Source organism: Pipra filicauda, unplaced genomic scaffold (genome assembly GCF_003945595.2).
Source record: "Pipra filicauda isolate LSUMZ 115617 unplaced genomic scaffold, ASM394559v2 scaffold124_size2119055_pilon, whole genome shotgun sequence".
NCBI lineage: Eukaryota > Metazoa > Chordata > Aves > Passeriformes > Pipridae > Pipra > Pipra filicauda.
Genome location: NW_024103707.1, coordinates 1,882,054 through 1,900,878, shown reverse-complemented (window position 1 = coordinate 1,900,878; position 18,825 = coordinate 1,882,054). Strand labels below are relative to the sequence as shown.

Sequence of the window (18,825 nt, the reverse complement as noted above, 5' to 3'; positions counted from 1 at the left end):
CAGGTGCACTCCTGATGACTTTTGAAACATTTAGGTCTTGCTGGCTTGTCCTGTCTACCTTTTTGGACATTAAGAAATGCTTCACCAGCAGATTTCAATTAGCATGAAGAAATAATTTTTGCCTGGTCTAGAAAAGCAGGCATATAAAGAACATCCTGGCATTGACAGAAGTTAGAAAATATGTTGGAATTAACAGAATTCTCAGTAGAAAGAGATATCAAAAGTACAAGTCTTAAAAAAAAAAAAAAAAAAAAAAAAAAATTTAACCTTTTAAAATAACTGCTTTTATTTAAGCCTTTTACCTTGATAACATCAAAGAAAGTATCAAACAATTTATCAGTCCAGAAAACTATAGGAAAGGTGAATCTAGTAGAGCAACTATCGAGCTGCTTTTTGGAGAAACAGAATAATTTGAAAATATGTACAAACATCAGATACCTTCCAAATGACCATAAGAATTTTTACATGTTCAGAATCAAGTCAGTGTTCTTGATGGCTGCACAAAATCAGGTCTCTGTTAGAGTTCAAAGTGTATCAAAACTGTATGAACAGCAGTGAAATTAAGATCCCAAAGAAAATAATTTCAGAGATAGTTATTATTTCTTTTTCTTGTGTCTCTTTTCACTGTTGATTCTATGATAACTAATACTTGGATGATTTGACCTGCTTCTGCTTTATTTCTCTAAATATTTACATTTATTTTGTGTTTATTTATATACACATGTAAGCATCTGAAATGTAGCAGTTATTTACACAAACAAAGAAATCTCTATGTAGTTTCCTGTTCTTAATAGCACCCAAGAAACCACAGCAACATAAGGTTTTTCTGTTGCATTGATGCCACAATGAGGAGATAATAGAAGAACAAAAGACCTTTGAAATTTCAGCATGAAATGTCTCTGACCGTAGATAAATCTCTTTAGGCAGAAAACCATTCTATAAAATTTCCTAGAAATTTGAAGAACCCATTGCCTTCCCTATTTTGTATAAATCTGTATTTTTTCTACTAAAAATAAATTTAAAAAGATATTTCTAATTCAAAAAGATTTTTGAATAATTTTTCAACTACTTGTACAGTTACATGGCTATTGTTTTGCCTTCAATCATCAGGCAACAAAGGCAACAGAGTTAAATTATGGTATCAAGCAGACACATGCAATAGATATATCTCTAGTGGAGATAATATTTTTGGCAGTTTATCTGTTTTGTAAAAGCTATCATTTGTGAAATCTGAGCAACTTCCTTAATGAGGCATCAGAAATTGTGTCCCATAATTGCCCATTTTTGAGGGTTCAAGTAATCACATTTCAGACTCTTTCATACAAGGGTGAATGTTCTCAGAAATTATGTGATTTAATAACTTTCATCCTCCTAATCATGAAATAAATATTAGCTCACCAGCAAACATCTTAATACAGCTATTACATAGATCACAGACCAGGGCTCTCAGTTGAAATATTTAATTATGGAAACAAGACATTTTCAAATACTAAACCAAATACTAGTGAAGACATATACTGTAATAAACACATATACTTATATTTACATAGTAGCTGGGTGTGAAGAAGCCGAAATGTTCTTCCAGATTACTGTACTTGCAAATTACTTTAAACATTTAGATGAACTATTTATTATGTGGAAATCCTGGGGTAAGCCTTTGTGTGATATGAGTACCTCAGCATGACAGACGTTTTACAAACTGTGATAAGTTTGAATGCAAATCCCAGAGCCAAACTCCCTCCAAATATTGAGGGACTTTAAAATTAAAGGGAAAAAAAATTATATAATTATATAAGTGTTAAAGCCCATTGAATGAAGGGTGTACCACGACAACCAAATAAATGAAATGTCAAAGTTAGTAGAAAAATCTGATCAAATTAAGATTCCTTTACAATGAAAAGTCCAGGTCTATCTCAATAACCTTTGGAGCTGAGTTGATCCAAGATTATATGTTCTTTTCTTGTCTTTCAGACACTAAATTTGTTTTGTAGTCTAATTATATCAACTGCTTATTCTGTCACAGTTCTGTATGATGCTTTCTCCTCCCTTGTATCTCATAATTTTCTCCTGCTCATTCAAGTCTCTAATACTTCCTAATATTAATAAAAACACTAATATACTAACAAATTATATTAACAAATTATATTTCATAGTCACTATGATTGCCTTTTTTTGCAGCTGAATACACTGGCAGTTCAGACAAAATTTTCTATCAGACTTGGTAGAATTGTAAATTCCCAACAAACGAGAGTAATTTTTCAGAAGTTCTAAAAAACCCACAATAGATAAAAGGAATCCTTCTCTCAAAAAACCTGCATTTTCCCATTTGTTCCTTCTGTCCTTTGGCTTACCGTAGGAAAAATGCAACTTTCTGGAACATGTTTGGACTCCAAAGTAGCCAAGCCAAGGATAATTTTAGTTCCTCATAACTCATTTTAGAATATAATTAGACTTTTCTTTCTCTTGAAATCCAGTCCTTCTGCAAGGCAAATATTAATAATATTTTGACTTGAACTGGCACTTTTTTGTTGTTAAAAGATCTTATGAAAAGGTTCTCAAACTCCTATATTTCTTTTAGCTGCTCTGCATATTATACCTTCATGTGATACACTTCTTGTCAGGTTTGTTCTACAAAATTTCCTGCAGTATTTGGAGATAAACAGAACTGGCCAAAAATACATTTGCAATGAACAAGTGTTGAAGTTAGCGCCCTGTACACTGTTTTGATCTAGAATAATCAAGCCATTTTACAGCAAAGTCCTGAACAATCTGCAGTCCCCATGCATGGGCACTGAGTAAGAAGTAGCTTGTGCACAGGTGAACGCCATTCATTTCATAAGCAACTAAGAAAGAACTCTCCATCACATCTCTCAGACCGAAAATGCACATAGGATGAATGATCAGTGACTGTGCCTTAAAGGATCTTCAAACTGCATGCAGCCAGGGATGTTTGTTTTAGGGAATCAAACTGCATCTGTTCAGATGTAAACACATTGAGACACCTGAAGCGTAGATGTAGTGTCTTCTCTGATCTACCAACCTGCCCCCATGATGCTGAATTATTTGCCAAGGTAGATATAGCTGATCTACAGATACTGATGAACTGGCCCTGTACTTGATTAGGGGCTACAAGCAAACAGTCATTTTAAATGATAAATCCACTATCCACATGAGTTCTTGAATAGCAGCCGAATATCTTTCAAAAGGTTTCCTCAGGCTGTTGGGTTTGTCAATGCCTTTTAAGGACTTCAAATATTATAGAAATCCCAAGTCCTTTCTCTGCAGCAAGAATGTCTGGCTGATTTTGGAAAAAAGAAAAAGCAGATTAAATGCTTCTAGACAGCTTAGGTAAGAGTATAGGTCACAGAACATATTGAAAACATAAAGGAGGGACACATTGAAGTGCAGTTTGAGTTCCAGTTGGTAAGTAATTTTGTGATTTTTTTTTTTTAATTTTTGAATTAAACTTTTTGCATTCCATTTAGTAAGTAATTTTTAAATCCTCATAGTGAGTGGGTTTCAAAAAGTAACACGTAGTCCTCTGCTAATTACAACTTGATGATATTTGGCTGCAGTTCCTTCCGATTAGGTTTTTGGCTATAATTTCTAGCTCAGGAAATGATTTAATGCTACTTGCTGGTTCTGCCCTAATATTTAAAGCCGCGGTTGAACTGTGTCTATAGAGTAAAGGTTGATGCTTTTCAGAAAACAGAGAACAATCGCATGCTAAACTGCACCCTGGTCCTCCCAGACAGACTGGGTAGCAGATCACTCAGGGCAGCCCTCAAAGTGCATCATACTACCTATTTTGACAGGTGTGCGGGGAATGCAGCATGGCCAAGGCACCGTGGGTGCTCTCCAGCTGCATCTCAGGGCCCACAGCCACGAGTAGAAGTGAACACCAAGCACAGACAACCTGTGCTGAACCTCTAGACAACGCTGCTACATCCCAGGAGACATTAAGTTTTGTGCTTCCAACAGCCTTCTCACATCTACTGCTCCAGGATACATCCTGGGACAAAATATCATTTCTTTACCATCAAGATGGAACATAAATATGATATACATTATGAATTACATTCATTGTATAATATATATATATGTTTAATCTGAATACAATATCTCTTTTTAAGTACACGTGGACTTATGTAGTACTTGTGAACCTTATGTAGTTCTCCAAAAAAACCAGCTCTTTGGTAGTGTGAGCGCTGTCATGTTTATTCACTAGCAGGTGAGTCCTGACATATTCTTTCCCCTTTTCCCTTCTGCCCAGAAAGGTTCTGTCTGTAGCATCTAACACCTTTGCTTCCCACATCAATCCCATAAACTTCATGATGGCTTGGTATAGTTCCAACAGTTTTATCCAGATCACAGTTACCAAAACTTGAAGGAAAATAAAAAAAGTTTATTGATCTGAACCAGTGGAACAAGGGAAATATTGGAGTGGCAGGAAGGAACAGAGGCAAAGAGTTAGTATGATGTTTCATGCTGTATCTCTGATAACAGTTGTAAGATAAAATGGTTATACCAACTCTTACTCTATTATGTTGAAGTATATTTCCTGAAACAGAAAAAACCCTGCAACCTTTTTTAATTTTTTTTTGATGCATTTTCGTAGTAATAAGGTAAGGTCTGAAAATATGGATAAAACCAACAAAATACAGAAGCACAGTCAGCTGAAGCAAAGAATGACCATCCTATACAAGAGACCAGGATAAATGTGTGCATGCCTGGGATGCAGTGAGCGCTAAGACAGGTACATAAGGTCATATAGGTAAGTACAAGAAGGGTTTTGTGTAAATTAATTGAAATTGTCTCCATCCACTTTTCTATCTTTTTGTTTGTCTAGATGGCATTATCAGTGATTCAATCTAAGAAGTCGCTGTTTAGGAAAGGCAAACCCAGCAAAATCATTGGCAAACAATTTTCATTTCCTTTTTTTTTTCCCATTTGATAATTAATAGAAGGTAAAAATAATCATGTCTCTGCTGTTCTCCACATAAATCCTAATCTACTGGGATTTGTTCTCTAATTTAGAAGCTCTGTCTGAAAATAATAATGCAAAAAGAACAGAATTTTTAAATTTATCCATCTTTTTGCTGATTACATATCCAGATTTACTTCAAAAGGGAAAACTGTTTTAGAACAGGCTATTCTGGATTATAAAAGAAAAGGGGAATAAAATCTAATCTGCCATCTAATCCACTAGTTTTGCTGGTTTATTTGTCCTCATACAGGTTGTGAGTTTTACCAATTTTTTTGGTACTGAAAATTTTTTAAGATAGGAATGACCTAGAGAGAATGGAGTTTTGGCTTATCAATACCTTGGAAGCAACCTATCATAAATGTTTTACTAACTTTGTGACAATCACTATTCAATATACAAGCTGTATAGATGGTCAGCTAAATCTCATGGCACTGCTTGCAATATTCTGTCAAAAATGCAATCATAAAAAGCTGCTTCTAGCCAAACTGAACTTTTGGTACTAAAAAGAGACATTTCATTTTCACAATAAAATGAAGCTCATAGGGTCAAATATTCAAAGTCCATCCATTCGAAAGCAGTCATTGAATTTTGGAAATTGTAGTATGAAAAACAGACACAGTCCAAAGAAAAGGTCTTCAAATGTGGATGTATTTCTTATAATTTTTCAGAGAAATTCTTTCTGAACTTATAAGGACTGGATCTCTTCTTTCTTCACTTCTATGTACTTTATTTCGATTTTTTTGTTTATGTGTGTGAGTTTCCAAAATGTTAATATGTTTTAGCGTGACTCAATATTTATAGGTTTTCCAGCTTTTACAGGGTCAGGCATTTGAAAAACAGCTAGTCAGTGCCTCAAATTCAGGTAATTAGATCACTGTCAGATATAGAGTTAGCATTTGTATGTTTAGATTGCCATGCATTTTCGGAAAGATGTAAAAGAAAGTTAACTATTTGTACAGGCACAAAATCTCAAGGTTCTGGAATTAGAAATACAAGTATTTTTGGGACACCTTGTAAATCAGATTTTTTTGTAATATTTCTAGCCTACCATATGTTTCTCTGTGGTTTTGCCCAGTTTGTTTTCATAATTTTCAAGTGTCAAAGGTTCTCCTCTACAGAGAAATAAGGTGAATCCAAGTCCAATGAGAGCTGGTCATTACGTTTTTCTTTTCCTTCAGGTTGTAAATCCATCATTTGATCGATTGTTCTACCTGCATTTCCCCTCATCCCTCTGAAGCAAACAGGAAACGTATCATCAAAAACTCCTTCAAAAACTAAAAGAGTTTCCTATCACCAGCTGAGACAGGAATCCCATCCCAGTGAAGACCTTCTCATAGTAGGAAACAAAAACACGGGGACAAGGACAACTGAGATTTCTCTCCTCCTTTCTTTAGCGATAATCCTGCTTTCCCATCCTTACGAACCTTCAAAACATTTTTTCTCACTCCATTTCACTAGTATTCATGTCCATCATACCATCTCTTTAACGTGAAAAATTGTCTTCATCTCCTCCTTCTCTCTGGGCTCTCAGACATCTGAAAGAGATTAATGGAGCAGATCAAGTTTGACTATTTTGAGTTTTTAGAGAAATCACTCAAAGATCAAAGGTTAAAAAATAATTGAACTTGTAACTGTAAGAGTGTGAGGAAGATGAATACAGAGTCAATTAAAGCCTGAACAACATAGATAAGGACATCAAAATGCGTCTTTCTCAAACAAGAATTTGATCCAATGATGCTCACTTTCAATTAATTATTTCTCACAATACACCAGCTAGATAAACAAAAATCACTTAATGCTAACCAATAAAGTAATAAGGAAGAGAAAGACTTTTCTTTTACAAATGTATTAGGACAAAAGGTCATAGTGAGGGAATGTGCTGAAATTAAGACTGTTCATGAACAATTAAAGGCAGCAGTGAAACTAGCAACAATTGTAACAAATTCAAGACGCTGAATTTTAGTCACTAGAAACCAGCTGTCTAATCAGAGCCAGTCAGCCCAGTCTCCTTTAGAAGTCCTTGAAAAAAATAGTGACTTCCAAGTGGGGTTCACCCTTGGATATCTCTCTTTGAGCGATTCTGAAGGGGCCCATAATTCCTTTTCGCTATGAGGAGGGCCAAAATGAGATTAGAGATTTTGTCATGATTTCTGCCTTATTAAATGAGAAGACACAACTCAATTGCTTTGTATATATTTACTCCCTTTCTCCTCTTACACTGGAAGCTCTTTGGAAAAGGCTGGAGTTTATTATGTGTTTATTCAGTGTATGTAGTACAGCGGAACTTTTACCTCTGCCTAGGGCTCCCAAGAGGTACTGCAGTACAGATATGTTTCTGAAAAAATAATCTCCTTCAGAGAATGCTAATTACAAATCAGCTCTTCTGAATACATGTGAAATGACAAATACCTTGAGGGAAAGGGGGGAAGAAAGATGAATGTGGCAATAATATAGCTATGTGGTAGCATAATGGAGCATAAGTGGTAACCTGTACAATTTGGGTTTTTTTGCTGCAACTACCAAATAGTTTTGCCTTTTAAAGGGAATAAAAAGTCCTTTTTATACTGACTAAAGGCACTACTACACCTACAAAAATAAAACCAAAATACCTAGTGAAATCCTGCAGACTGCCCAAATTGTGGGCAAACTTTTATTATTGTGACTTCTAATAATTCACATTGTTATAATCAACTTTACTGAAGGAAAACATTTTACATCAATCAGAGTATTAAATCATGGAGTTACGACACAGTACTTCTGGAATTTTCCAGGGAAAATTCAGACTCAGTCTCACACTTTTTTCCCCAGTATATTTGAGTTCAGTTAGACTGTGGAATACCTTTGTGCAGTAGTCAATATACATTGTTTAATTCTTTTGCATTTAGCTAGTTAAAATGAGGCATAATAATAGTCTAGAGTATGACTGACTAACAGCAGCATTTTTCAAGCCTGTAGATTCTATGTAGTATTGCTGAATATAATTGCATTTGAGTTCAAGGGCACAGTACAAAAAAACCTAGTTAACACATTTACACCTTTCAGAAAAGAGCAAATCAAGGCCCAGATAGAATATGTACTAAACCAAAATGAACATTTAAACCTAGAGTTTTCACTTTGCATTTTCAGATACAGGTTTTTTTCTGTCTTGTTACTTATTTACTGAAAATGTCTCCTGAACTACCATCACTGAGGTATATGAATCATCAGCTTACAAGTTGAGTCATTCCATTAATTTGGACTTTATAATGTCTAGCTGAATATAAGGACAGTAAAACATATTTGTAGGCAAATTACCAGGAATGAAATAAGCAAGAAACTAGTAGACAAGCCCTATTCCTAATAACTATAATTAGGCACCCTGTACTTATCTGAATGTTCTGTATTTTGATCCCAGTACAGTTTGTATTAGTGGAAGAATGAGTGTTACACCATTAGGAGACTGATCATTTTCTGACTGACTTATTTGCTTTGAAACAATTCTTGTTAAATCCTGCCTTTTTCTGGAGAGTTTTCCCACAATGTATTGAGATTCAGTGTAACAATGGAAATGCAATGGATGGTGAGAAGGAGGTGGCTCAAAGAGATATGTCACTGCAATTTACCTTATCTGAACCATGTGAGATGCTGCAGCTTTTACTCCAGATTCAGACCTTAGCAAGTGTGATGCAGAAGTGATTGAACCCTTTTATGATCTGGAAGATGCTAAGGTACTGCTTTCACATGTTCTCCTCCCTGTCAAACTCTGGCTGGATGTGATTTTAAATGTGTGTGCCAGATGTTACTGACCTGCATCCTAAAAGCATCATACTGTGTGGAGTAGCGTGGCTACACACAGAACTCAATACAGAAACACCTGAGAATCCCAAACACTCAGGCAACTCTGTGTGTCTGAGTGCAGCATCCATCACTGGTTGTAGGTCAGGTCTCAGAACAGTGAACTCATATCACGCTGATGCTGAGCTCAAGCTAATCTGTTTGTCTTCCTGCAGGGATCAGCTTGCAGTCTCATGACAGCATACAAATATAATCCTGTCCTGCCAGCCTTCCCAAATCTCCCTCCCATCTGTTCCTGACTCTCCCCTTCATCAGGCACTGCTTCACCCCTCTGCAGTAAACTGTAAGTGAGCAGCTCTAGATGAAAACAAGTTACTTTTTTTCCTTTCATTATGTTTTCTACAGGTTTTATTTTTGGTCTGGATCAATTCTCTGCCATAACTTACTGCATGGCCAGTTTACACAAGAATATGAGTGTAGCTCTTGCATGCATTTGAGACATAGCCAGTGACTACAGCCACATGACAGTGTGCTCAGCCTGTGATCAGGCTGTCATGGAAATGTGTTACAATTAGAGTACCTGGCTCATAACTTCTGAACTAGGCTGCTCAAAGGTATCATTGATGTCTTTGCATAGAGCTGAATCACGAAGCAGACACATGAAGAATTGTCCTTCTTGTGAGCTTGCTCTACAATTAAGTGACACAAGACACTGACAATAAAGGCTGCACATTCATCTAATGGAGGAAGAGGCAAGGGGAGTGCAATGATCATCACTGGTAAAACCTATTCACCAGACGCTGAGCATTTTCCAGCATATTTTTCCAGTCTTCTGCCCTACAAAGCTGCAATGGTTAGATCTCCAAAGCCATGTCCTCCACTCGGTTTAGTAAATGAAGTGATCTACACTCATGTGTTTTGAAAACGAATGAGGGACTTACAGGGTAGAAAAGAAAGTATGCACTTTTGGCATTTACTTGAAGATGTCCAGAATCTGCTCAGTTTCAGGGATTATCTCAAAAAAATGGACCAAATGAGTGAAAGTATCAGTGATTATCTTTACTCTATATATGCACATTCCCTTTTGGTAAACTGGTCTACAGTATTACCCTGAGCATTTATGTAATTTATACTTACCACTCAGAGAGGGCAATGTTCACTGATATCTCTGTCTTGGAACTGAGCATCTTCAGGCAAACAAGACTTTTGGAGCCATTCTTCCAAACCAAACTGATTCACACACAGTGTCATTGAAATCATTGCTATAATATGGAAATCTTCATATCAGATTGAGATAATTTTGTCATGACTCAGAACTGGTAACTGTTCAAACCATTCATCATGTACTATTGAAATATATTTATGTTTCCTACTCTGTAGTGGAGACTAGGAGTATTAGTGGTTTGAGGTTTTCCTCTCCTTATCTTTTGATCTGCTGTAACATCAGGTTTATACATATATATATATATATATATAGATATAGATATATATATATGTTTAGGCCCCTGTGCATTCATGTGTGTTTGTATATATGTCATAGCTTGTGTCCCCTGGGAAGTTTTATCAAACTCTTAAGGACTATGTATTTTTAAAAGAATGATGCAACCTAAACCAATTGCTTTTAATGATGCTTTTTGCCTTGTGCCCCTGCTTCATTAATATGTATTTATCCTTTTTTATTAATCTGTTGTAAGACCACACATTAAGGAATTCCACTACTGAACTTCCTCAGGCCTGAAATTTCTTTCAAGGAGAGTGTGTATGTTGTTTGAGGTATCAGTTTATGAATGCTGGATCTATAATCAAACTGGGATTATACTATGTTAGCATGGATTATACTACAATGCTACTAATACTACTACCAAGTACAATGAAATAGGACCTAGAAATTTCCAAACATATCAGCACATTGAGTGTGAACAGATTCCTTTGGAGTATAATATTTCTAAGGCCTCTCCCCTCTACAGCTTGGCTTTCTATGAATTTTATCCTTCACATTCATCAAGATATGTCTTAGAATAAAGCAAGTGTTTAAAAAGCTATTTGTGGCTGTTAATATACACAAAATGGCAACACTTTCTGGGCTGTTGTGAGATTACCAACAAATCCCATCTGTCCTCCCATGTTCTTTGGGCATATCAGGAAAATTTATCAAGAATTATTGCTGTCACAATGCATTTTAATCTCACCATCTCTCTTCATTTTTAAGATTATTTCCAAACATCTTCGGATACAATTATTAGGATGCTGAAAGTGTCAGAGAAGAGACAAGAACCTTTTTCTCATAACGGTGGTTTCATAACTAAGTTTGAATGAATGGCCTGAACCATGTCTTAAGCTTTATCACATTTTAGAAAGATAAGACACATCAGAAAGAGAACTATAATAAACTTAATACATGTCATTATGGAGAGGAAGGGATAAAAAAAGAGACAGCAATATGCTAAGGCTTGTGACCATATATTTTTGAAAAATTTTAGCCTATACGCTAATAAACCTACAAATGAGAACGAGACATCATAGAACTTACAAAGGGTTTTTTCTCTTGTTTTTCATAATTAGTTTTTGATGTGGCATCTTTAATGTCTTTACTTCAAGAACTCAAATTACTAAGAAGACTGCTCCATCAGTTTTGAAGGATTAAGCCTATAAAAGCAAACAAAAATTCCTGTCATAACTGCAGACTGTTTCTGCATCCATATAGTTGTCACACTTCCTCCCAAAATAAAACATTTATTTTGATCCCTGCATTTTAGACAATCATATTAAAATTATTTCCAATCATTGGTCTGCTTCCTCACAGCTTCCTTAGGACCTACTCTCCAAGTTACAGTGCAGGTAATTTTTTCTAATTTAATGGCTTTAATGAAACTGTCTTTCAAAATAATGTTTCCTAAACTACCTAATTATAAATGTAATACAATTTCATTTTGGTGCACCTTAAAACATAACATTTTCCTAATACAAATTTCACTCCAGGTTCCATAAAGTAGCAGGCTATTACTCAAATTACTCTTATTATCTTGTTTGCCTGATAAAGAAATTATACTGAAGAGAAGCAAGCAGCTCATGCATAAGCAACCAAAAGCTAAATCCCATCACTGAAAAAAATAAAGAGTAAAAGAAAAAGCTGTTATTTCTCATCAACATACGGAAAACTAAATTGGACAAAATGAGACATATGTCAAATATCTTAGGAATGAGTTTTCTTCCAACCATTTGGCATCCACAGCATAATTACTAAAACATTTTCCCAGAGCAAACCCAGAAAATTTAAAGATTGAGATATTATTTTACATGTTAATTACACTTTTTGTACATCATTAAAAAGGCTCTGAATCCTATCAGTTTGAACAATGGTATGCCTCAATAATGAAAAAGAAAATGAAAGTAATTATTACAAACATTTATTCTTCAAATCTCAAAAGGCAGCAGGTATACTTCAGGCCAACGTATGCATAGTCATGGCTATCTGCAGTGCTGGCACAGTCTGGAACAGCATAACGTCTTTTTCCTATCTTCTCATGGCATTCAGACATAACCTCATCCCACATTTTTAAACAGCCTCTGCTAACTGTGAGTCAATCCCACTTATAGAGTAATTTAGCCAAATTCCTCTAAGTCATACTCATTTATAATATAAAGAAATCTGTCACCTTGTCTTATTACTAATAGAGTCCAGGAGATTTAATCAAGGATTAAATCAAGGATTTCCTTGAAAGACAAATGAAGTAAGTATCTTTCATGCCCTATGGTCCTATGGCCACGGAGAATCTGTGCTTTACCATATGCGCTTTGCAGCTGCTGCTGTGTTCAGAGGTGACCAAAGTGTGGAGGGAATAGCCCACCCACACATAGCTTTAGTGTATGGAGCCATCCCCAGGAAGTGACCCACCACTGTATAATTCAAGTTTCCCACCCTGCTCTGGTCCCCACACAAGTGTCCATCCAAAGCGGCTGCAGGGAAGCCTGGGACAACTCAGCATCATTAACACCAGACACAAAGCACAGCTCTGAGAATAAGGACAGATAGCCCTGCCCACTGCTCCTACACAGGTCTTTTGTTTCCCAGTGTAGACAGGTAAAGGCTCCCTGGAGCTCTTCCTCTGCCCTTGCTGCTGTCAGCTCACTGTTTTCGGTCTGAGTGATGTAAAAGAAGAGAATTTCCCCAGCAGGGAACTAAAGGGAGAGAATTTCTCCAGCTTGATTTGGAGGAAGGTAGGTGCAGGACCTTGCACCCAAAAACACGCCTACACAAAGTATCCTTGGAAATGCATGTGTCTGTCTCCCATGCGCACACACAACATTCAGCAAGTCCATCACATACAAACGTGTAACCACAAACACGTGGATCACCTGATGGATCATGTCTTCTTCTTTACCCATACCAAATTTGTAAGTCATCTTAAACTACACTGACATACAGATGAAGACTTGCAGCAGATAATCCTCCGTAAATGTGAGAGGCCAGAGTCAGTTAACCTTTCCTTAATGAAAGGATGTCAGGCTTGGCATTCTGCAGCCCCTCGTGGACTTCTGTCCTGCTGCTCTAGTCTTCGGTGAGTACCATACTGACATACTGCAGTTACAAGCCAGGAGGTCTCCAGATATAAATCCTCCACTTCTAGCTATTATATATTTTTCTTTAAAGAATAACATTTTGTGGATGAAGTATCTGTTACTGGGCTTTAGTGCTGACATAATTTACTTTGAAGTTAAGGAAAGAGGGAAGAATGGACAGCAAGGACAATGCATTCCATTGAGTGAAACAAGCACACTAAAGCTGTGTGCCTGAGCACTTTCAGGAATACTGTTCAAACTCTTCATGAATTTATCTCACATGCATATACTGGTTCCTTATGATAAAACTGCACAGGGAGATGCATTTTATGCTTAATGAGGCATGTGGCCTTTGCCACAGCAGAGGAAATAAATTTTGAAACACCCTTAATTATTACTGTGGTCAGCCTGTGATGTTGCTACCTCAGCAGAGGTAAAAACAGGAGTGTAGAACGTGTGTTTGTTCTGGCAGTAATGGGATTTTTATATACTTTTATGCCAGACTTGAAACAGACATAGTCCCAAACAGCCTAAATTTCTCATGAGAAGCTATGCAGGCAATGACCCTACTCTCACTTCACACAAAGGCAGCATTTTGCCTGGAAACTTTCGCTTATCTAACAGGAGAGAGTCATGGCAGGTGACATGCCAAGCACTTGAACTTGCCATCATTAAACACCAAAGAGAAGGAGTACAGATGAAATCCGAGCTTTCTTGTGACCAAACGGATTTCTGTAGTCTTTGGTATAAAAGATTTGGTTTCACAGCCACATGCACTTACCTGAATTTAGTATCTAAATTATCCTTTAATCACAGAAAACTCAACCACTAGTGATGCTTGTGCCTGTGCTGGATGTAATAGACAAGAGATGGGCCATGTGCACTGTGAAATAACACAGAAACATGTGTCGCATGAACCAAGTGTTATGGTGGATAAAGTAGATAGAAAGTTTTTAAGCAGACTTGTTTGCCCCATTTTTTCCTTTCTCTCTTAATATAGCTGTCTTCTGGCAGAGAGCAACTTTCTGTAAAATAGGAGAACACAGCCATACTGTGCACAAACTGAGTCTCAGAAGACCCATAACCCTGCATGAGAAGCCACCTTACATGATGCAAGTTGAAGATGTTCCCTCTGCTGACAGTTGTGGCACAGTAGAGCCTACGGACATGTGTAAAAGTCTACACAAATGAGCACAAATGCAGCCTGTAAAAGGGGAGTCTTGCTCTCCAGACTCTTCATGGTTCCCACATTAAACATCCCAGAGCATCTCAATTCCCAGGCAGGCACCCTACTGTCTGACTTGCAGAGCTGTGCTAACACTTGCTCTCACTCTGATAGCAGAAATCTCTATCTGCCATCCCCACTGCCTCAGCTGGAGCAAAAGTAGGAGCAGCATTTGTATTACCCCTTGACTTGTGTCAATGTCTAATGCATTCCACAGCATACATCCACCAGTGCTTGCAGAATGGAAGCAACCGTCAGGTGCTGGCTGTTGCACTAAGGGAGGGATTAAATTGTAGGGGATTAAAGGGATTAAGATGGAGGAGTGCTTATCTAATGTGGTCCAAGTGGATTTTGGGCTGTAGGAGGAATGCAGACACTAAGGTAGAGAAAAATTATGCCACCTGCAAACTGCATTCTTAGCCAGTGCGCCATGGTAACGAGTAGATGACAATACGGCTGACATCATCTACACCAGGAAGCAATCCTGGAGAGCAGCTCAGGTGGTGTGGAGTGGCTCTTGCCCACATCGCAGAGACCATGCCCCTCTAAAATGGGCTTTTTTCACTGTTCATAATCGCTATTCATTTGAGAAAACTGCAGAAGTGTCAGAAACAATATATAGGTAAATGCTAGGGATAAATTACTCTCTTTTAAATGCAGTGCTTTGTCATTTTTCTACATATGCACTGTCTGACTTAATCACCGCTTTTAATCAAGTACTTTAAACATCTATTTCCATTGGTTTTCCCTTGAAAAACACCTGAGCATTTAATAGCTCCAAGGTAGCCTTGGAATTTCTGATTAATACATCTGAACTAAATTCACCTCTATGATTCTATCAGTGTCAAAAGAGCAACCACATTTTCCAGCAATAATCTGGTTTTATTTACTGAATATGCTTGGAACTTTGAAATTATCAGCTTTATACATACCAGAACATTTTTGACTTCTAGCTCTTGCCTTTCAAAGTAGTTTATTGTCTATAAAACAGTCCTTTTTAGAAATCTTTCTTAATTGTTTCTATTGAAGAAAATCTATTAAGGTTCATTTCATATTGCTTTACCTTGAGGGTAAGTTATTTTTTTATGTTGCTGCAAATAAACTGGGAAACATGAATGACCTTTAAAATGAGAGTCTGTAATTCTGCTACTGAATCACTGTATCTTATAGCAGACACTCTCCAGAATTGCAATTACAATTTACCATATTAATTGCCATCAATGGATGGTTATATTACTACAGAGAGAAAGATTTTTTTAAAATATACTGTAAGAAAACTCCTTGCTGGCAAACATAAAGATTCTGGAAGGAAAACAATGGCTGGAGATCTACATTATTTATTTGTCTGACCTGTGTTTACAGATATATTGTTTCATATTAGTACTCTAACAAAACGAAAAGGAGGAGAAGAAATGAAAACATGATACACTAAATCATTTGCACTGAATTCCACAATACCAGGTTTCTATTTATTTTGAAATCTAGAGGATCTAATAATCACAGGTTATCTTTCCAGGCACAGATTAGTTCTGCCTGGACAGAACAAGTCTCTATCTGAGCCTGTTAGAAGTAGACTGATAGAGAATCTTGCCAGTAGTTATGATGTTGATTTGTTTAACTGACATCTGGTGATATATTGGCATAAGAATAGTCTGGTTCTAAATCACGAAAAAGGATGGGTGTAGGAGGAAAAGTAATTTCAAAAGTTTCTAGAACTATCCATTCTTTGGTCAGTTTCAAGGTGTCTGTCAGATATCTCTGGTTCTAAGAAGCATCAAAGGCACACAAAACATCCAAAATACCAAAAGACAGGCATATAGTTTCCAGTAAGACCTACTACATTTTATCTGTCTTTATGTAGAATATCAATCCTGGACAAATTTACCCTGAACTCAACTGCAATGTGATGGGGAGGAATAAGTTAGGTACCACAACTGCTCCTCATGAAATGCATTAAAGCATGAGAGTAAAAGGCCAGGCTGTCACCTAACTTCCTTCCCATTGTCCTTCTACAACTTTCCTTGGTGAATCTGACAAGGCAGGATGCTATATTGTATAAAATCAGATAAAAAAATCTAGAGTTACTTTTGGAGACTCTGTACTTGTTTTGGCTTGCCTTTGCTTTTGCTTTCACTTTTGTTGTGGTTGTTGCTGCTGTTGTTTTAATACATAATTCAATATGTTTTTAAAGGATTAAATCAAAATACTTCATCATTCTTTACTGTTCTGTATTTGTCAGTTCTCTTAAAGGGAGTTTCTTAACTCTGCTCGTCTTCTCCAATCTTTAATCCTTGACCATTTGTCTGAATCCTTTAATATGTTGAATAATTGCCTCATCAATTTTTATAGCACATTACCTATTTGCAAGTGCTCTGAAATGTCAGCAAACTGCTTTCTTTTTCATCCTGTAAATCTGATGGAAAATAAATGCCTGACATTTTTCTTTTTAAAGACAGCTAACAGGCTGAATACATACCACTGTAGGAAGGACTATTTTGATTACCTCATCTGACTTGTGGCAAAGGCCAAATCAAAACATTTGACGCAACCATTCTTGCATAGATATTTACACCATTTTTCAGTGCACGGCTCAAGGATTACCTTGCTGCCAACTAAGCCCTCCAAAAAACATGAGAAGTGGCTGCTGGCTGCTGAGAGGGAATAAGAGGGATGCTGCCCGTAGCACATTGCTTTCACAGGATGGTACCCATGGGCAAGCAAGCACCTCTTAGTCTAAACTATATATGGACACAATCTGAGGGTTTACATAAGTCTCATACTGTACTCTTTTGACTCAGCCAAGGAGAGCATGAACCATAACACTTTTGTTTTGAACTTTTCCAACTGAACAAGTGGACTAAGGAATCAATGCATAGCTTAAATAAGACACAAGCCTAAATCGGGGGGATTCCTAAGCTGCCTTAGGCTCTCCTTATATGTCTGATGTTTGCTGTCTCCCCATATTCCCCTGCCCATTACATTCTCAGTGCCACTTCTCAAAAGTAAGGATGGTCTTGAAAGATTTCTCAATGGACATGAGTCATTATTTTTTTTGTTTCTAGTTTATTCTTCTGGATAATAAAAAGAGAGGATAATTTCATTCAGCTGCAGCCATGTTATTAACAGCCAACCACGCCTTTCTAAAACATTTTACTTATAGATTTTCTAGTATGTTTCCAGCCACTGGACATCAAATACTTTATGTGAGATTGCACAAAGATTGCTGGACTGTAGAAAACTTCTTGACCACAATCAAATTAATGTTTAACCAGTTTACAAAAAGCTAAATAGACTATGAAAAGTGTGTAGATTTCACATTACTACCTATTAGAAGCACTGAAAGCCATATTAAATTATCTGATTTTCTATTAAATGCCTAGTAAGTTTTCCTCTAGATTTCTAACAATATCAAAAAGCATTGATTTGAATAGAAATGCTTTCAAGCTCCTAGAAAAAATTCACTTCCTCCATTAAACAGGCGTATTCTCAGATACATTTTTTTTAATTTCTAACTATTTTTCAGAAATTAGTTTTATATAAGATCAGATTTTCCAAAGAGATTTTGGTCCCTTGATCCAAGAATTGACTTTACTCTTCAGTGTTTGGAGTTGTCTGGTTTGCACTGCGCTGAAATGTCTGATATTCTATGTACAAGTGACACATTTCTGGAACCAGGAACCAAGTAGTTCCCGTTAAAGTAGGACCCAAGGTCTGTCTCATATTTAATGGATCTACCTTCTGTAACAGTATTTGTGGTTGTAATACTTTATTGGCGACAAAAAGTTCTTTTCTTTTTAATATGATTTACATGCTTGAATGAATCTCAGAGATGCTTCTTAAAACCCATTCTTTCTCAGAGATAGCTGTACACTGGGTGGAGGAACTGCTGAAGGTTTATTGCACATATCTTGTCTCAGATTAATAAAGAGGAAATGCAACATAAAAGTTGAATAGTAAAAAAATTATGTAGCTCATAACTTCAGAGAAATACCCTCCAAGAAGTAAGTAAACGCTAAACTCTTCATGTAAACTATCAACAAATTGTTATTTCTCCTACCTGAGTGGGCAAACTGTTCTTTCTGGTGAGTAATGATGGTCAATATTTAAATGTCATGTTATATTTATCATATTAAAACAAATGGTTCAGAAATGTAATGTAGAAAGTAATTTATTTCTTTTATTTTATTCTGTTAACTTCTCCCTATAGGTTAAAACAGAACAATCAACCCAACAAATGGGTAACAGTTTTCAGTGATAAGGAAATCAAAATCAACAAAAA

At 36.5% G+C, this 18,825-nt stretch overlaps 1 long non-coding RNA gene across 1 annotated transcript in view; it reads right to left on the bottom strand.

Annotated features, from left to right (window-relative positions):
- Window positions 1-288: 288 nt before the first annotated feature.
- The window catches only part of LOC120324825, a 67,742-nt gene continuing 49,205 nt past the window's right edge, over window positions 289-18,825 (bottom strand). Inside the window, exon 3 of the long non-coding RNA XR_005566474.1 lies at window positions 289-6,522. This is a non-coding gene — a long non-coding RNA (uncharacterized LOC120324825). The remainder of the gene's footprint in view (window positions 6,523-18,825) is intronic.